Below are 14,500 nucleotides of genomic sequence, written 5' to 3' on the forward strand. Positions count from 1 at the left end.
GGTAGCCTTATTATAGGCTTACCTGTGGCATAAAGTGGTTGTAAAGGGTTTACAACCACTTTAACAAAGCCCATCCGAAGCCACAGAACAACCTTCCTCTGGTGAAATGTTACAATGTATTTATATTCCAGAGCTCAGGGCACAACATTTTCACATTGATACATTGTATACTTGTCAGTGCAGAGTTCTCCTCATTGTTATTTTGTACATTTCAAAAATATTGATGGTCTGTACCATAAAATAAGAAACGTGTATGTTTTTTTTTTTGTTAATGCTACATATGCTTTGGCGACTAGTCCCAGTGCGAATGACAGAGGTAGAAATCTGCTGATTGTAGCCACTGTGCCCTGTACACTTTAGAGCCCTTTCACACTGGGGCGGCGTCGGTGGTAAAGCGCTGCTATTTTTAGCATAGGTATTCGGCCGCTAGCGGGGTGCTTTTAAACCCCGCTAGTGGCCGAAAAAGGGTTAAAACCACCCGCAAAGTGCCGCTGTAGCGCGTTCAGCCGCGTTGCCCGTTCATTTCAATGTATACACCACTCCTCCACCGCTCAGAAGATGATGCTTGCAGTACATTTTTTAACATCCTGCCAGCGCATCGCATCAGCGTTTCTCAGTTTCCCTTGGGCTTTCACTCTGAGACAGCAGGGGAGCCGTTTTTCAGGTGCTTTATGCTACTTTCACACTGAGGTGCTGGGTGCGCTGGCTGTAAAGCGCCGCTATTTTTAGCAGGGTTTTACCATTGTGTTTGCCGCGATTTTCCGCCGCTAGTGTTGCGGTTTTAACCCCCACTAGCGGCCGAAAAAGGGTTAAAAACGCCCGGAAAAAATCCACTTTGCGGCGTTTTGCAGGCAGGTTGGAGGTGCGACCCCATTGTTTTCAATGGGCAGGGGCACTATAGGAGTAGTATTTTTACTGCTCCTACAGCGACTCAAAGATGCGGCTGACAGGACTTTTTTTTGTGTCCCGCCAGCGCAACTCAGTGTGAAAGCAGCCTAAAGTCCCATAAACACTATCAGTTTTCCTGCAGGTTTTTCTTTTCAGGTTTACCAAAACCATCTAATATGAGGGCAAACCTTAAGGCCCCTTTCACATGGGACCGCAGGCCACACCACCCACCCCCTCAGAACCCAAAACTCCCAGTGAACAAAAAATCAAAACAACTGCTTGGTATTTTAATGGCCGTGGCACCTTTATTGGTTTAAACAAAATTAATCTATATAGAATAACCATCTTTATTTAATCAAATTATTGAATTGAATAGTAAACTTTAATAAACCAAAAAATTCCCTGCTCAGCCATAGGACTCGAGCAGCTTAAACTTGGAAAAACTGTAAAGTCCCCCCCCGATTCGGGGGTGACAAACCACATAATTGTGCCAACGACAGGGAGGGGGGGTGGGGATCAAAGTCCAGTACCCAGCCAACAGCCCTGAGTGGACGCAGCTGCAGCCTTATATAGGGTCCATCCGGAATCCAGAACCTTCCAGCGGTCACCTGCTCTACCTGGACCAGTCAGAGCCCACTTATCCAGGTACCTGTAATTTACTAGAAGCAGGAGAAATTGCACAGGTGTTTTATAGTAACAATCAGGTGTTTTACTATACTGACCATATAATTTTGCCAGTAGAAGCCAGGCCTGAAAAGGGGAGGGGGAGGGGCGGCCGCAGGACCCATGTGCATGGGCCCAAATGAATTGTGCCCTTTTATGCCACGGGGCGGATCAGAAATGACCCGCCTCCGTATGCTGAGCGGGGATCGCTCCGTTGATCCCCGCTGAGCCGTCCGATGACAGGGCGGTCCCCGCACACTGTGCAGGGACCGCCCTGTCTTTTCGCCGCTCTCCCCTATGGGGGGATCGGATGAACAAGGACTGTATGTCCGTGTTCATCCGATCCGATACGCAGACGGAAGGAAAAATAGGGTTTTCTTCCCTCTGCAGAATTGGATCATTGCGGAGGCGGGTAAGATTGGGTGTCAGCGGATGTTCATCCGCTGACACCCGCAATCTCATAGGGACCAATGTATGTCCCTTTTTCATCCGTAAACGGATGGATAAAAAAGCGGACTTACGGTCCGCACGTGTGAAAGGGGCCTAAGAGTTTCAATTTGTATGCAATCAGGCAGGCCCTTGCACTACATGGTTTTGGTAAACCTGAAGAGAAAGACCTGCAGGAAAACTGATAGTGTGTATGGAGCCAGGATGTGGCTGCAAAGACACTGCAGGAGATCAACTGCTCTGGGATGCAACAAAGGATACAAAATTGTGAAAAGATTTTTTTTATTTAAAAACATATGAAAATGATTTATGATACACAGAAAAATAATTGAAAAGCATTTTTCTTTAATGAAAAATAATATTTATGATACACAGAAAAAAAAATTAAAACAGTTTTTTTATTAAAAATAATACTTATGATACACAGAAAAAAACATTTAATCGATTTTAATATTTCGATTTATTAGAGCTTGCTGCATGTGAGCACATCATTTCCATGTGTCTGCCACAGGATGGAGTTCCTGGAACAGCATACAGCTCGCTTCTTTCATCTTTACGACTCTTTCCTTGGCTCCGTCAAGTCTCTATGGTGCTTGACTGCTGGATTCAGTGGAAAGAACAGGAGGGGGCTCCTCTCCTCATTTCTCCTCCTGTACTCTATGGTTTAGCAGCCGCAGCAGCTGAGCCTGAGAGCAGTTGTACAGGCAGCACAAGGAGCAGCATTGCCTGGGAGCCAGCTCAGCACTCTGTGTGTGCATCCAGGTACTCTTCTACTGGAACTTTCTGGGTCCTTGTCCCCCTCATTACTTCATATGTACTGCTCCACATGTACACTACATCCTCTCCATGGGAAGGTTGGCATGCTACAATCTGCTCTGTGTGTATGTGACATTGTGAGGATATGGTGGGGGGGGAACTATAGCATCCTCCTGGGGGTACACATGACTTGTGCATGCTCTCACACTTCACCTCTGCCTGTAACATCATCATCTTCATCCACATCACTACCTTACATTATGATAACACAGCTCAGCCTCCTTCTAATCTGTTATAGTGTGTTGTATACTACACTGCACATACTACAGTGTACGTCATAGATATCCAGGGGATGGGGGCATAGTTTACATCCATATACTACCTTGGACGGATCTACCTAGAGATAGGTCACAGTTATCTATCACAATGTTTTATTTAAAAATGTTTTATATGTATATATATATATATATATATATATATATATACACACACACACACACACACACACACACACACACACACACACACACACACACACACACACGGCATAGGTGGGCAGGATATTGATCTAAAAATAATAGAATGACCTCTGTATCTATCATGCCTAATCAAAAGAGTATCCAATGTTTATATTTAAATACACACACGCACATTGATCTAAATTTTTTTTTTATATATAATGACCTCCTGTATCTATCATGCCTGATCAAAAATGTGTGTGTGTGTGTGTGTATATATATATATATATATATATATATATATATATATATATATATATATATATATATATATATATATATATATATATATATATATATATATATATAAACACACAGACATCAGGCATAGGTAGTGTATTGATCTAATAATATAATGACCTCTGTAGATGCGGCTTGTGCATATTCAAAATAGTATCTGATATACAGCGATCAGCCTTAACATTCTGACCACCCACTGTAAACTGCCAAGGCATGAAATCCAGGAATGCAGTGGTATCTGGTACCAAGCCATCAGTAGCAGATCATTTTAAAGTGACTGTAAAATCTTGTTTGTTATTTTTATAGTTTTTTTATTTTTTATACTTGCCTGCTTTGTTGCAATGGATTTGCACAGAGCAGCGCAGATCCTCCTTTTTTCAGGTCCCTCTTCTGTGACCATGGCCCCTCCCTCCTGTTCAGTGCCCCCACATCAAGCAGCTTGCTATGGGGGCACTGGAGCCAAGTCACAGTTCACTTTGTCCATTCAGACAAAAAGCCCTGCTTCCCCTTCTCCTGATTGGCTAGCTGACTTTGACAGCCAATGGCGCCACTGCTATGTCTCAGCCAATCAGGAGGGAGAATCTCGGACGGCTGAGACACTCGTGGACAAAGCCATACAGAGTGGGACCTCCGCGTAAATATAAGGGGGGGCTGCTGCACACAGAAGGCTTTTTATCTTAATGCATTAAGATAAATAACCTTCTGACTTTACAACCCCTTTAAAGTGGAGGTTTACCCAAAAAAAACATTTTTAACATTACATTCAGCCGAGTTGTCCGAATGACAATCGGCTTTTTAAATTTTTTTTATCCCCGTACATACAGTATTTTCACCGCCGCTTCCGGGTATGTCTTCTGCGGGACTGGGCATTCCTAATTGATTGACAGGCTTCCGACAGTCGCCTACTGCGTGTCACGAGTTGCTGAAAGAAGCCGAACGTCAGTGCGCAGGCCCGGTATAGAGCCGACTCGCAGTTCGGCTTCTTTCGGCAACTCGTGGCGCGCAGTATGCGACGGTCGGAAGCCTGTCAATCAATTAGGAATGCCCAGTCCCGCAGAAGACATACCCGGATGCGGCGGTGAAAATACCGTATGTACGGAAAAAAAAAAAAACAGCCAATTGTCATTCGGACAACTCGGCTGAATGTAATGTTAAAAATTTTTTTTGGGGTGAACCCCCACTTTAAGTCCTGTAAGTTGTGAGGTGAAGCATCCATGGATCAAACTTGTTTTTCCAGAGCAGTCCATGAATGCATGATCAGATTGAGATCTGGAGAATTTGGAGGCCAGGTTACACCTCCAACTTACTAGGGTTTATTTACCAAAGGCGAATCCACTTTGCACTACAAGTGCACTTGGAAGTGCAGTCACTGTAGATCTGAGGGGGACATGCAAGGAAAATTAAAAACAGCATTTTAGCTTGCACATGATTGGATGATAAAATCAGCAGAGCTTCCCCTCATTTCAGATCTTCCCCTCAGATCTACAGTGACTGCACTTACAAGTGTATGTTGTGTAGAGGCAGTGCAATGTGTTGTTAAAACACATCACACTATTTACTTTTTTTTCTAACTTTATTAAAGAGTCACAAAGTGCACAGCAGTACGTTGCACGTGGTTGACCAGCATTTTCAGGGTTAAAACTGCACCAGCCAGCCTTTCAGTAAATGTGATCCAAGCAGCTCTACAGCCCACTTGCAATAGCAGTAAAATTAAATAAAAAGTAAAAAATCATTTTAATAAAATAAATGTAATTAAAAAAAGTAAAAGCACCCCTTGTCTCTTCTGCGAATAAAAACAAATGCGTGCTTAGGTCCCACACATGTATGTAAACAGTGATTGCACCATATGTGAAGTATTACTGCAAACATCAGATTGAAAGCATTAACACTACAGCCATCCTTGTTTAACTTTAACCTCTTCCCAACCACCTCCATAGCAGATTTAATGCTACAGGGCGGCCGCGCTATGCAGAATCACGTGTGTGTGTATATATATATATATATATGCAATACTGCACTTCTTGTTTTTGGCCGCAAGTGCGCGCCACCGGCATTTTGCTATCGCTGTGATTTTACACAGCAGGGGCTTATCAGCGGGTCTCGCAGGCCCAATGTCCACCACGACCCACTGATCGTCAGGCAGACTGGCATTCTGTCAGTCTGCCTATGTAAATAAGGCAAATTGTCATTCTGTCTGTACAGAAGACATGGATTCTATGTTTCTGTAAAGCAAAAACACTGATCCATGTCTTCCAGTAGTAAAAGCACCTCCCCCACTACACTGAAACATTAGCTAGGCACACAGTTAACCCTTTGATCGCCCCTGGCGTTAACCCCTTCCCTGCCAGTGTCGTTAGTACAGTGACAGTGCATATTTTTGGCACTGATCACTGTATTAGTATCACCGGTAGGGTTGCCACCTCATCCCTTTAAAACAGAACACATATGAATTACACAGGTTCTGAGGCTAATTTAATGCAGGTAAGGCACCAAATGAGTCTAATTACCACCTTAATTAGCCACAGAACCTGTGTAATTCATATGTGTTTCTGTTTTAAAGGGATGAGGTGGCAACTCTAATCACCGGTCCCCAAAAAAGTGTCAGGTCTCTGATTTGTCCATCACATAACTAGTAAAAATAAAAATATACCATAGTTTGCAAAAGCTTTAACTTTTGCGCAAACCAAGTGTGTTTTTTTTTTTTTTTTACCAAAAACATGTAGCAGAATACATATTGGCCTAAACTGATGAAGAAATTAGATTTTTTTTTTACACTTATATCATTTTAAATATAATTTTTATTTTTTTGATTTTCAGTCGTTCTTTGTTTATAGCACAAAAAAAAAAAGCGCAGAGGTGCTCAATTGCTACCAAAAAAAAGCTCTATTTGTGGGAAAGATAGGACATACATTTTATTTGGGTACAGTGTCGCACGACAGCGTAATTGTCAGTTAAAGTAAAGCAGTTCTGTATTGCAAAAAATGGCCTGGTCAGTAAACCCTTCCGGAGGTGACGTGGTTAAACTATCCACCTGTAAAGGCTTTTAAAGCATCACCCAAAATTTTACCATTTCACAGGCAGATCTAATTTTGAGTCTTGACATGTTTGGTATCTATTTACTCGACACAACTCCATCTGTTATATTTTACCATACATTTGGTATTTCTGTTTGTGTGCACTAAAATTCATTTAAGTGTATTTCTTCTTCATAAACAGCTGTGCAAAAATCATGCAACATAAAAAATTGCAATTACTACTATATTATTCTGCAGGGCTTCTGCTTTCAGAAAATACATAATGTTTGGGGGTTCTATGTAATTTTCCAGCAAAAAAAACATTAATTTTATAATGTGTGTGTGTGAGTGAAAAACGAAAACCAATTCCCCAGATGCGACGTGGTTAATTTAGAACTGTTATCACAATGTGCTGGATCTCAAGAGACCTAATGTGCCTTGTTTACAATTACTTTTAATAGAGGCATGTAATGTCTGTAGGGATTTGCTACCTAATAGATGTAACTTTCCTTTTGAATTATACCTTTGCATTTTTCATACGGGAACATCTCTTTCCTTGCGCTATATATCACACCCCTATGGGGGGATCGGATGAACACTGACCGTCTGTCTGTGTTCATCCGATCCGATCCGCAGACGGAAGGAAAAATAGGGTTTTCTTCCGTCTGTAGAATCGGATCATTGCGGAGGCGGATGAGATCGGGTGTCATCTGCTGACATCAGCGATTTCATAGGGACCAATGTATGTCCCTTTTTATCAGCAACGAATGGATGAAAAAGTCATACGGTCCGCAGGTGTGAAAGGAGCCTTAGTCGTAAAATGCCGAAACGCATCAGCTGGTTTGCTTCTCACTTTTTGTAACCAACCATTAGAATCGTTATATGGACTACAGAGTCTCTGGCTCAACCCTTTTACTTGTTTCTGTTGTAATGTGTAAGGTCACACTGAGTACCTGAAAGAGGATCTTACAGATTAGACTGGGAGTTTGCTGTTGTGTGCGCTGTCGCTCTTCAAACTTACCTATTGTACCAACCTGCTTTTCTTACCTCCTATTCTGGATTGCCCTGCCAGTGCTGTCTACTCCTCCTTCCTGTGGGTTCACACTACCGCGACTTGGGAAATTCCATTGAAGTGAATGGGAGCCATCTTAATGTACACTACTGAAGTCACTCCGACTTCAGAAAAGGTTCCTGTACTACTTCGATCTGACTTCTAGGCAACTTGTACCCATTGATTTCAATGGAAGTTGCCTCCAAGTCGGATCTCTGTCTTAACTGAAGCAACTTTACAGGAAGAGAAAATAGTTTACCCAGGCAAACCCCTCCCACAGAGCTGATTATTCTGTGATTGGCCAGAGCCAAAGTCGCCTGTCCTTGAGACAACTTTAAGTCGCGTTGTAAGTTGCCCTAAGTCGTGTTGAAGTTGCCTTGCAAAGTCACGATGCACACTCTTGAACCCTGTACTCTGTACACTGCACTCTCCTGAACCCTGCACTCTGTACATAGCATACTCGGAAACTGGGCGCACTCCTGAACCCATCACTCTGAACATAGCACACCCTGCACTCTGTACACTGCACACTCCTGAACCGTGTACTCTGTACATAGTATACTCCTGAACTCTGTACATAGCACACTTCTGAACCCTGCTCTCTGTATGTAGCACACTCCTGATCTCTGTACGTAGCACACTCCTGATCCATACACTCTGTACATAGCACAGGCCTGAACCCTGCACCCTTTACAGTGCACACTCCTGATCCCTGCACTCTGTACACAATTCTGATCCTGCACTCTTTACACTGCACACTTCTGAAACCTGCACTCTGTACGTAGCACACTGCTGCACCCTGCACTCTGTACGTAGCACTCTGTACGTAGCACACTGCTGCACTCTGTACGTAGCACACTGCTGCACTCTGTACGTAGCACACTGCTGCAACCTGCACTCTGCCGAACCTTGCACTCTGTACGAAGCACACTGCTGAACCCTACACTCTGTACGTAGCATAGTCCTCAACTCTGTACGTAGCACACTGTTGAACCTTGCACTCTGTACGTAGCACACTGTTGAACTTTGCACTCTGTACGTAGCACACTGTTGAACTTTGCACTCTGTACGTAGCACACTCTTGAACCCTGCACTCTGTACGTAGCACACTCTTGAACCCTGCACTCTGTACTAAGCACACTCTTGAACCCTGCACTCTGTACGTAGCACACTCTTGAACCCTGCACTCTGTACGTAGCACACTCTTGAACCCTGCACTCTGTACGTAGCACACTCTTGAACCCTGCACTCTGTACGTAGCAAACTCTTGAACCCTGCACTCTGTACGTAGCACACTCTTGAATCCTGCACTCTGTACGTAGCACACTCTTGAACGCTGCACTCTGTACGTAGCACACTGTTGAACCCTGCACTCTGTACGTAGCACACTGTTGAACCCTGCACTCTGTACGTAGCACACTGTTGAACCCTGCACTCTGTACGTAGCACACTGTTGAACCCTGCACTCTGTACGTAGCACACTCTTGAACCCTGCACTCTGTACGTAGCACACTCTTGAACCCTGCACTCTGTACGTAGGACACTCTTGAACCCTGCACTCTGTACGTAGCACACTGTTGAACCTTGCACTCTGAATGTAGCACACTCTTGAACCCTGCACTCTGTACACTGCACATGAGCTTTGGCTGTACTTTTTTTAGCAACATTTTGGAATATTAATGTGCAAGATGGATTTCCTCATCTGGAGTAATCCTAATGTTTATCTACCAGAGTAAAACATGGCAAGCACATTAAGCCAAAAAAGTAAGCTTAATTGTTTTCTCTTTTAAAATATAGGCAGTTCGAATTTACAACTTTTGATTTATAAATGTTATACACTGTAGATGTATTTTTTTCAAATTAAAAGAAAAAGGCTATGAAACATGTTTATTTTACATAAAAGAAAGACTATATTTGCCACCAGCTTTCCTGACTGCCATTTACATGCAGACTTTTGTTCTATATACAGTAATGCTATACATTAGAAAGTGTAGGTACTATAGATAACGCAAAAGTTATAGGTTACTAAAACCAGCTGCTTGCTTACAGGTATGTTTTGTTTAGCAGAAGCAACAAGCGGTTGATTTACTAAAACTGAAGAGTGCAAAATCTGGTGCAGCTGTGCATGGAAACCAATCAGCTTCCAGGCTTTTTTGTCAAAGCTTAATTGAAAAAGCTGAAGTTGGAAGCTGATAGGCTACCATTCACAGCTGAACCAGATTTTGCACGCTCCCATTTATGAGGCTGGGTTCACACTCTACTACACGACTTTCATCCTACTTTGCTCTGCGACATTGCTTCTACACTGATCCTACATTGGTCCTACATTTATCCTACATTGGTCCTACATCCATCCTACTTTCATGAACAGGATACTACTTTGATCCAACTTTGCCCTAGACTTGAAGTCTGACTTTCAATGAGTGGGGATCCGACTTGGATTCCTGCCAATATCAGGCACTGTTTGATATGAATCTTGAGGGGGAACTCCACGCCAAATTTTAAGCAAAAAACCGGCATGGGTTTCCCTCCAAGAGCATACCAGGCCCATGGGTCTGGTGCAGATTTAAAGGGGAACCCCCTACGTCGAAAAAACGGCGTGGGGTTCCCCCCAAAATCCATACCAGACCCGTATCCGAGCAGCAGCCCGGCTGGTCAGGAAAGGGGGTGGGGACGGGTGAGCGACCACCCCCCTCCTTAACCGTGCCACGCCGCATGCCCTCAACATGGGAAGGTAGGTGCTATGGGGCAGGGGGGCGCACTGCGGCCCCCCCACCCCACAGCACCCTGCCCCCATGTTGATGAGGACAGGGCCTCTTCCCGACAACCCTGGCCGTTGGTTGTCGGGGTCTGCGGGCGGGGGGCTTATCGGAATCTGGGAGCCCCCTTTAACAAGGGGGTCCCGAGATACCGGCCCCCCACCCTAGGTGAATCAGTATGGGGTACATCGTACCCCTACCCATTCACCTGGAAGTAAAGTGTTAAAAAAAATAAACACGCTACACAGGTTTTTAAAATATTTTATTAGTCAGCTCCGGGGCCCCCCCTCTCTTCTTTAGCTCTTTTACGAGGGGGGGTTTGCTTCTTCTGGGGGGGGGGGTGCCCAGTCTTTACCGCCATCTGGTTCTCTTCCGCCGGGTGGGGGCCGCTTTCTTCTTAAGCTCCCCATGTTGAGGGCATGCGGCCTGGCGTGGTTAAGGAGGGGAGGGGCGCTCACCCATCCCCACCCCCTTTCCTGACCGGCCGGGCTGCTGCTCGGATACGGGTCTGGTATGGATTTTGGGGGGACCCCCACGCCGTTTTTTTGGCGTAGGGGGTTCCCCTTTAAATCCACACCAGACCCATGGGCCTGGTATGCTCTTGGAGGGGAACCCATTCCGTTTTTTTGCTTAAAATTTGGCGTGGAGTTCCCCCTCAAGATCAGTGAATACAAGTCGCATGCCAAAGTCGGAGCGTGCAAAACTGCGTTCCGTCTTTGATCCTACTTCAATGATATTCAATGGAGTGAAGTAGGATCAAAGTCGGACCAAAGTAGTACAGGGAGCGTTTGCAAAGTAGGACCGACATGTGTCGGATCAGTTAAGATGGCTCTCATAGGGAAACATTGCTTTTCACACGTCATGCGACATGAGCTCCCAAAGTCGGAGCGTGCAAGACTGCGTTCCGACTTTGATTATGTTCAATGGAGTGAAGTAGGATCAAAGTAGTACAGGAAACGTTTGCAAAGTCGGACCGACATGTGTCGGATCAGTTAAGACGGCTCCCATAGGGAAACATTGCTTTTCACACGTCATGCGACATGAGCTCCCAATGTAACAAGTGAAATATTTGCGCTGTAAAGTGTTATACAAAATAATGTGTGTATACATATATAACCACATACATATATATGTACAAAAGTGGGTGGAAAAGGTCCAAAGGGGTGACACTAATATACCAGTGAACAAATATGTTGGATGGTCCTTAATCAAGGACACAGTACTAGGAAAGTCCAGGTACAAAACAATCCGGCCGTGTAAAAGTACAGTTCATCAATGCTTGATCCAATCAATAGCGAAGTAGGTTAAGAAAAATATTAAACACAGCAATAAAAATGAAAATAAAAATGTAAAAGTAAAAATAAGGATGGAAGTGATTCAGAAGAAGGAGGCCTTGTATCCGAAATTTGAGTGAAAGACAGAAGGTGAGCCGTAACCAAGATCCCATATATGCACCTCTAGTGATCCCAGCAGCTCACCTCGGATCTGGCAAGCTGGACTTAGTCAGCCTGGTCCTGATGGATATGGTCCGGGGTTGGATATCACATTCGGGTCTCCATAAAGTATATTACATGAAAAAACAGAAGGGGTAAAAGCCAAATGGTGTAATATCGTCACAGAGGGGGGTAATGTCTATGATCTAAACCAGTGGAGATGCACTCACATGTGGATGTAAAACTGGGGCTCGTATCCACGAGCGCCAAGCTCGTCAGTCCCTCCTTCCTCTCCCTTGCTAATTCTCCAAGGTTACAGGCTAGGAGTCCCGTGTCCCCAAATGGTTCGCGGATCAAATCTTGGTGTATATGAGGGTCTCGATGGTGCATGTGGGGTAAAACAGAAGGACAAGCCTAATCGTGTGATATCGTGAACATCAACAAACCCCAGGAATGCCCAGATGGTGATGCACTCACATAAACAATGTGAAAGAAAAGACCTTCCTCCACGAGTGCGGACTCGCAATGGATCTGTGCCTCCACCTCTTCCCCTCTGTCTATGGCTCAGGCTGGATGCTCAGATGTCACAGTCATACATAAGGGGAAGTGAATAAACAACCATAGCGTAGCCCGGTCAGACGTGAAATATTTATTAAAAACAGGTAAAAAACTCACATTAAAAATCGAAATTCCTGCATCAATCTGACGAGTGGCGAACTCGTATGTCCATTCGTCGGATGCTAGAGTGTGTCAAGCCCTCCAATCCCGACGCGTATCGTCACAGCACGTGACTTCATCAGGGGATGATGTAGGGGACACACTAACAGATATTTATAGTCTGTAAAATTGGGCGCCCGGCGGCCATTTTGTCGAAGCCCGTGTATCGCAATGGGGACAGAGCTTATTGTAGCCCACCTGCGCCATGTTGTTGGTTACATTCAGCGCTGTCCGCTCAAAGAGGGCCCGACAAGTGCATCCGCAGTATTGTCAGTCCCAACAATGCAGACAGGCAGGTGGTGTGCCAAAGGCACATAGAACCTAATACCAAAATGGAGTATACAGAACGGGGAAGAAACTAGGAAACACGGAAACACCCCTCCCCTCTTTTTCCGTGTTTCCTAGTTTCTTCCCCGTTCTGTATACTCCATTTTGGTATTAGGTTCTATGTGCCTTTGGCACACCACCTGCCTGTCTGCATTGTTGGGACTGACAATACTGCGGATGCACTTGTCGGGCCCTCTTTGAGCGGACAGCGCTGAATGTAACCAACAACATGGCGCAGGTGGGCTACAATAAGCTCTGTCCCCATTGCGATACACGGGCTTCGACAAAATGGCCGCCGGGCGCCCAATTTTACAGACTATAAATATCTGTTAGTGTGTCCCCTACATCATCCCCTGATGAAGTCACGTGCTGTGACGATACGCGTCGGGATTGGAGGGCTTGACACACTCTAGCATCCGACGAATGGACATACGAGTTCGCCACTCGTCAGATTGATGCAGGAATTTCGATTTTTAATGTGAGTTTTTTACCTGTTTTTAATAAATATTTCACGTCTGACCGGGCTACGCTATGGTTGTTTATTCACTTCCCCTTATGTATGACTGTGACATCTGAGCATCCAGCCTGAGCCATAGACAGAGGGGAAGAGGTGGAGGCACAGATCCATTGCGAGTCCGCACTCGTGGAGGAAGGTCTTTTCTTTCACATTGTTTATGTGAGTGCATCACCATCTGGGCATTCCTGGGGTTTGTTGATGTTCACGATATCACACGATTAGGCTTGTCCTTCTGTTTTACCCCACATGCACCATCGAGACCCTCATATACACCAAGATTTGATCCGCGAACCATTTGGGGACACGGGACTCCTAGCCTGTAACCTTGGAGAATTAGCAAGGGAGAGGAAGGAGGGACTGACGAGCTTGGCGCTCGTGGATACGAGCCCCAGTTTTACATCCACATGTGAGTGCATCTCCACTGGTTTAGATCATAGACATTACCCCCCTCTGTGACGATATTACACCATTTGGCTTTTACCCCTTCTGTTTTTTCATGTAATATACTTTATGGAGACCCGAATGTGATATCCAACCCCGGACCATATCCATCAGGACCAGGCTGACTAAGTCCAGCTTGCCAGATCCGAGGTGAGCTGCTGGGATCACTAGAGGTGCATATATGGGATCTTGGTTACGGCTCACCTTCTGTCTTTCACTCAAATTTCGGATACAAGGCCTCCTTCTTCTGAATCACTTCCATCCTTATTTTTACTTTTACATTTTTATTTTCATTTTTATTGCTGTGTTTTTTAATATTTTTCTTAACCTACATCGCTATTGATTGGATCAAGCATTGATGAACTGTACTTTTACACGGCCGGATTGTTTTGTACCTGGACTTTCCTAGTACTGTGTCCTTGATTAAAGCGGGGGTTCACCCTATTAAAAAAAAAATATATATATATTTTTTTTATTCTAGCATTACATTCGGCATCGTAGCGCGAGCTACAGTATGCCGGTCTTACATTTTTTATCCCCGTACTTACTGTGCTATTGTACATTGAAGATTCCGGGGAATGGGCGTTCCTATGGTGAGAGAAGGTGATTGACGGCCGGCCCTGGCACAACACGCTTCTCCGGAAATAGCCGAAATAGGCTTGGCTCTTCACGGCGCCTGCGCATAGCCTGTGCGCAGGCGCCGTGAAGAGCCGAGACCTACTCCGGCTG

At 44.8% G+C, this 14,500-nt stretch overlaps 1 protein-coding gene across 1 annotated transcript in view; it reads left to right on the forward strand.

Annotated features, from left to right (window-relative positions):
• The first annotated feature begins 2,586 nt into the window (after positions 1-2,586).
• The window catches only part of FBXO10 (F-box protein 10), a 151,131-nt gene continuing 139,217 nt past the window's right edge, over positions 2,587-14,500 (forward strand). The window contains exon 1 of the mRNA XM_040361489.1: positions 2,587-2,760. The gene's annotated coding sequence lies outside the window, so the exon portion shown is untranslated. The remainder of the gene's footprint in view (positions 2,761-14,500) is intronic.

Source organism: Rana temporaria, chromosome 1, assembly GCF_905171775.1.
Source record: "Rana temporaria chromosome 1, aRanTem1.1, whole genome shotgun sequence".
NCBI lineage: Eukaryota > Metazoa > Chordata > Amphibia > Anura > Ranidae > Rana > Rana temporaria.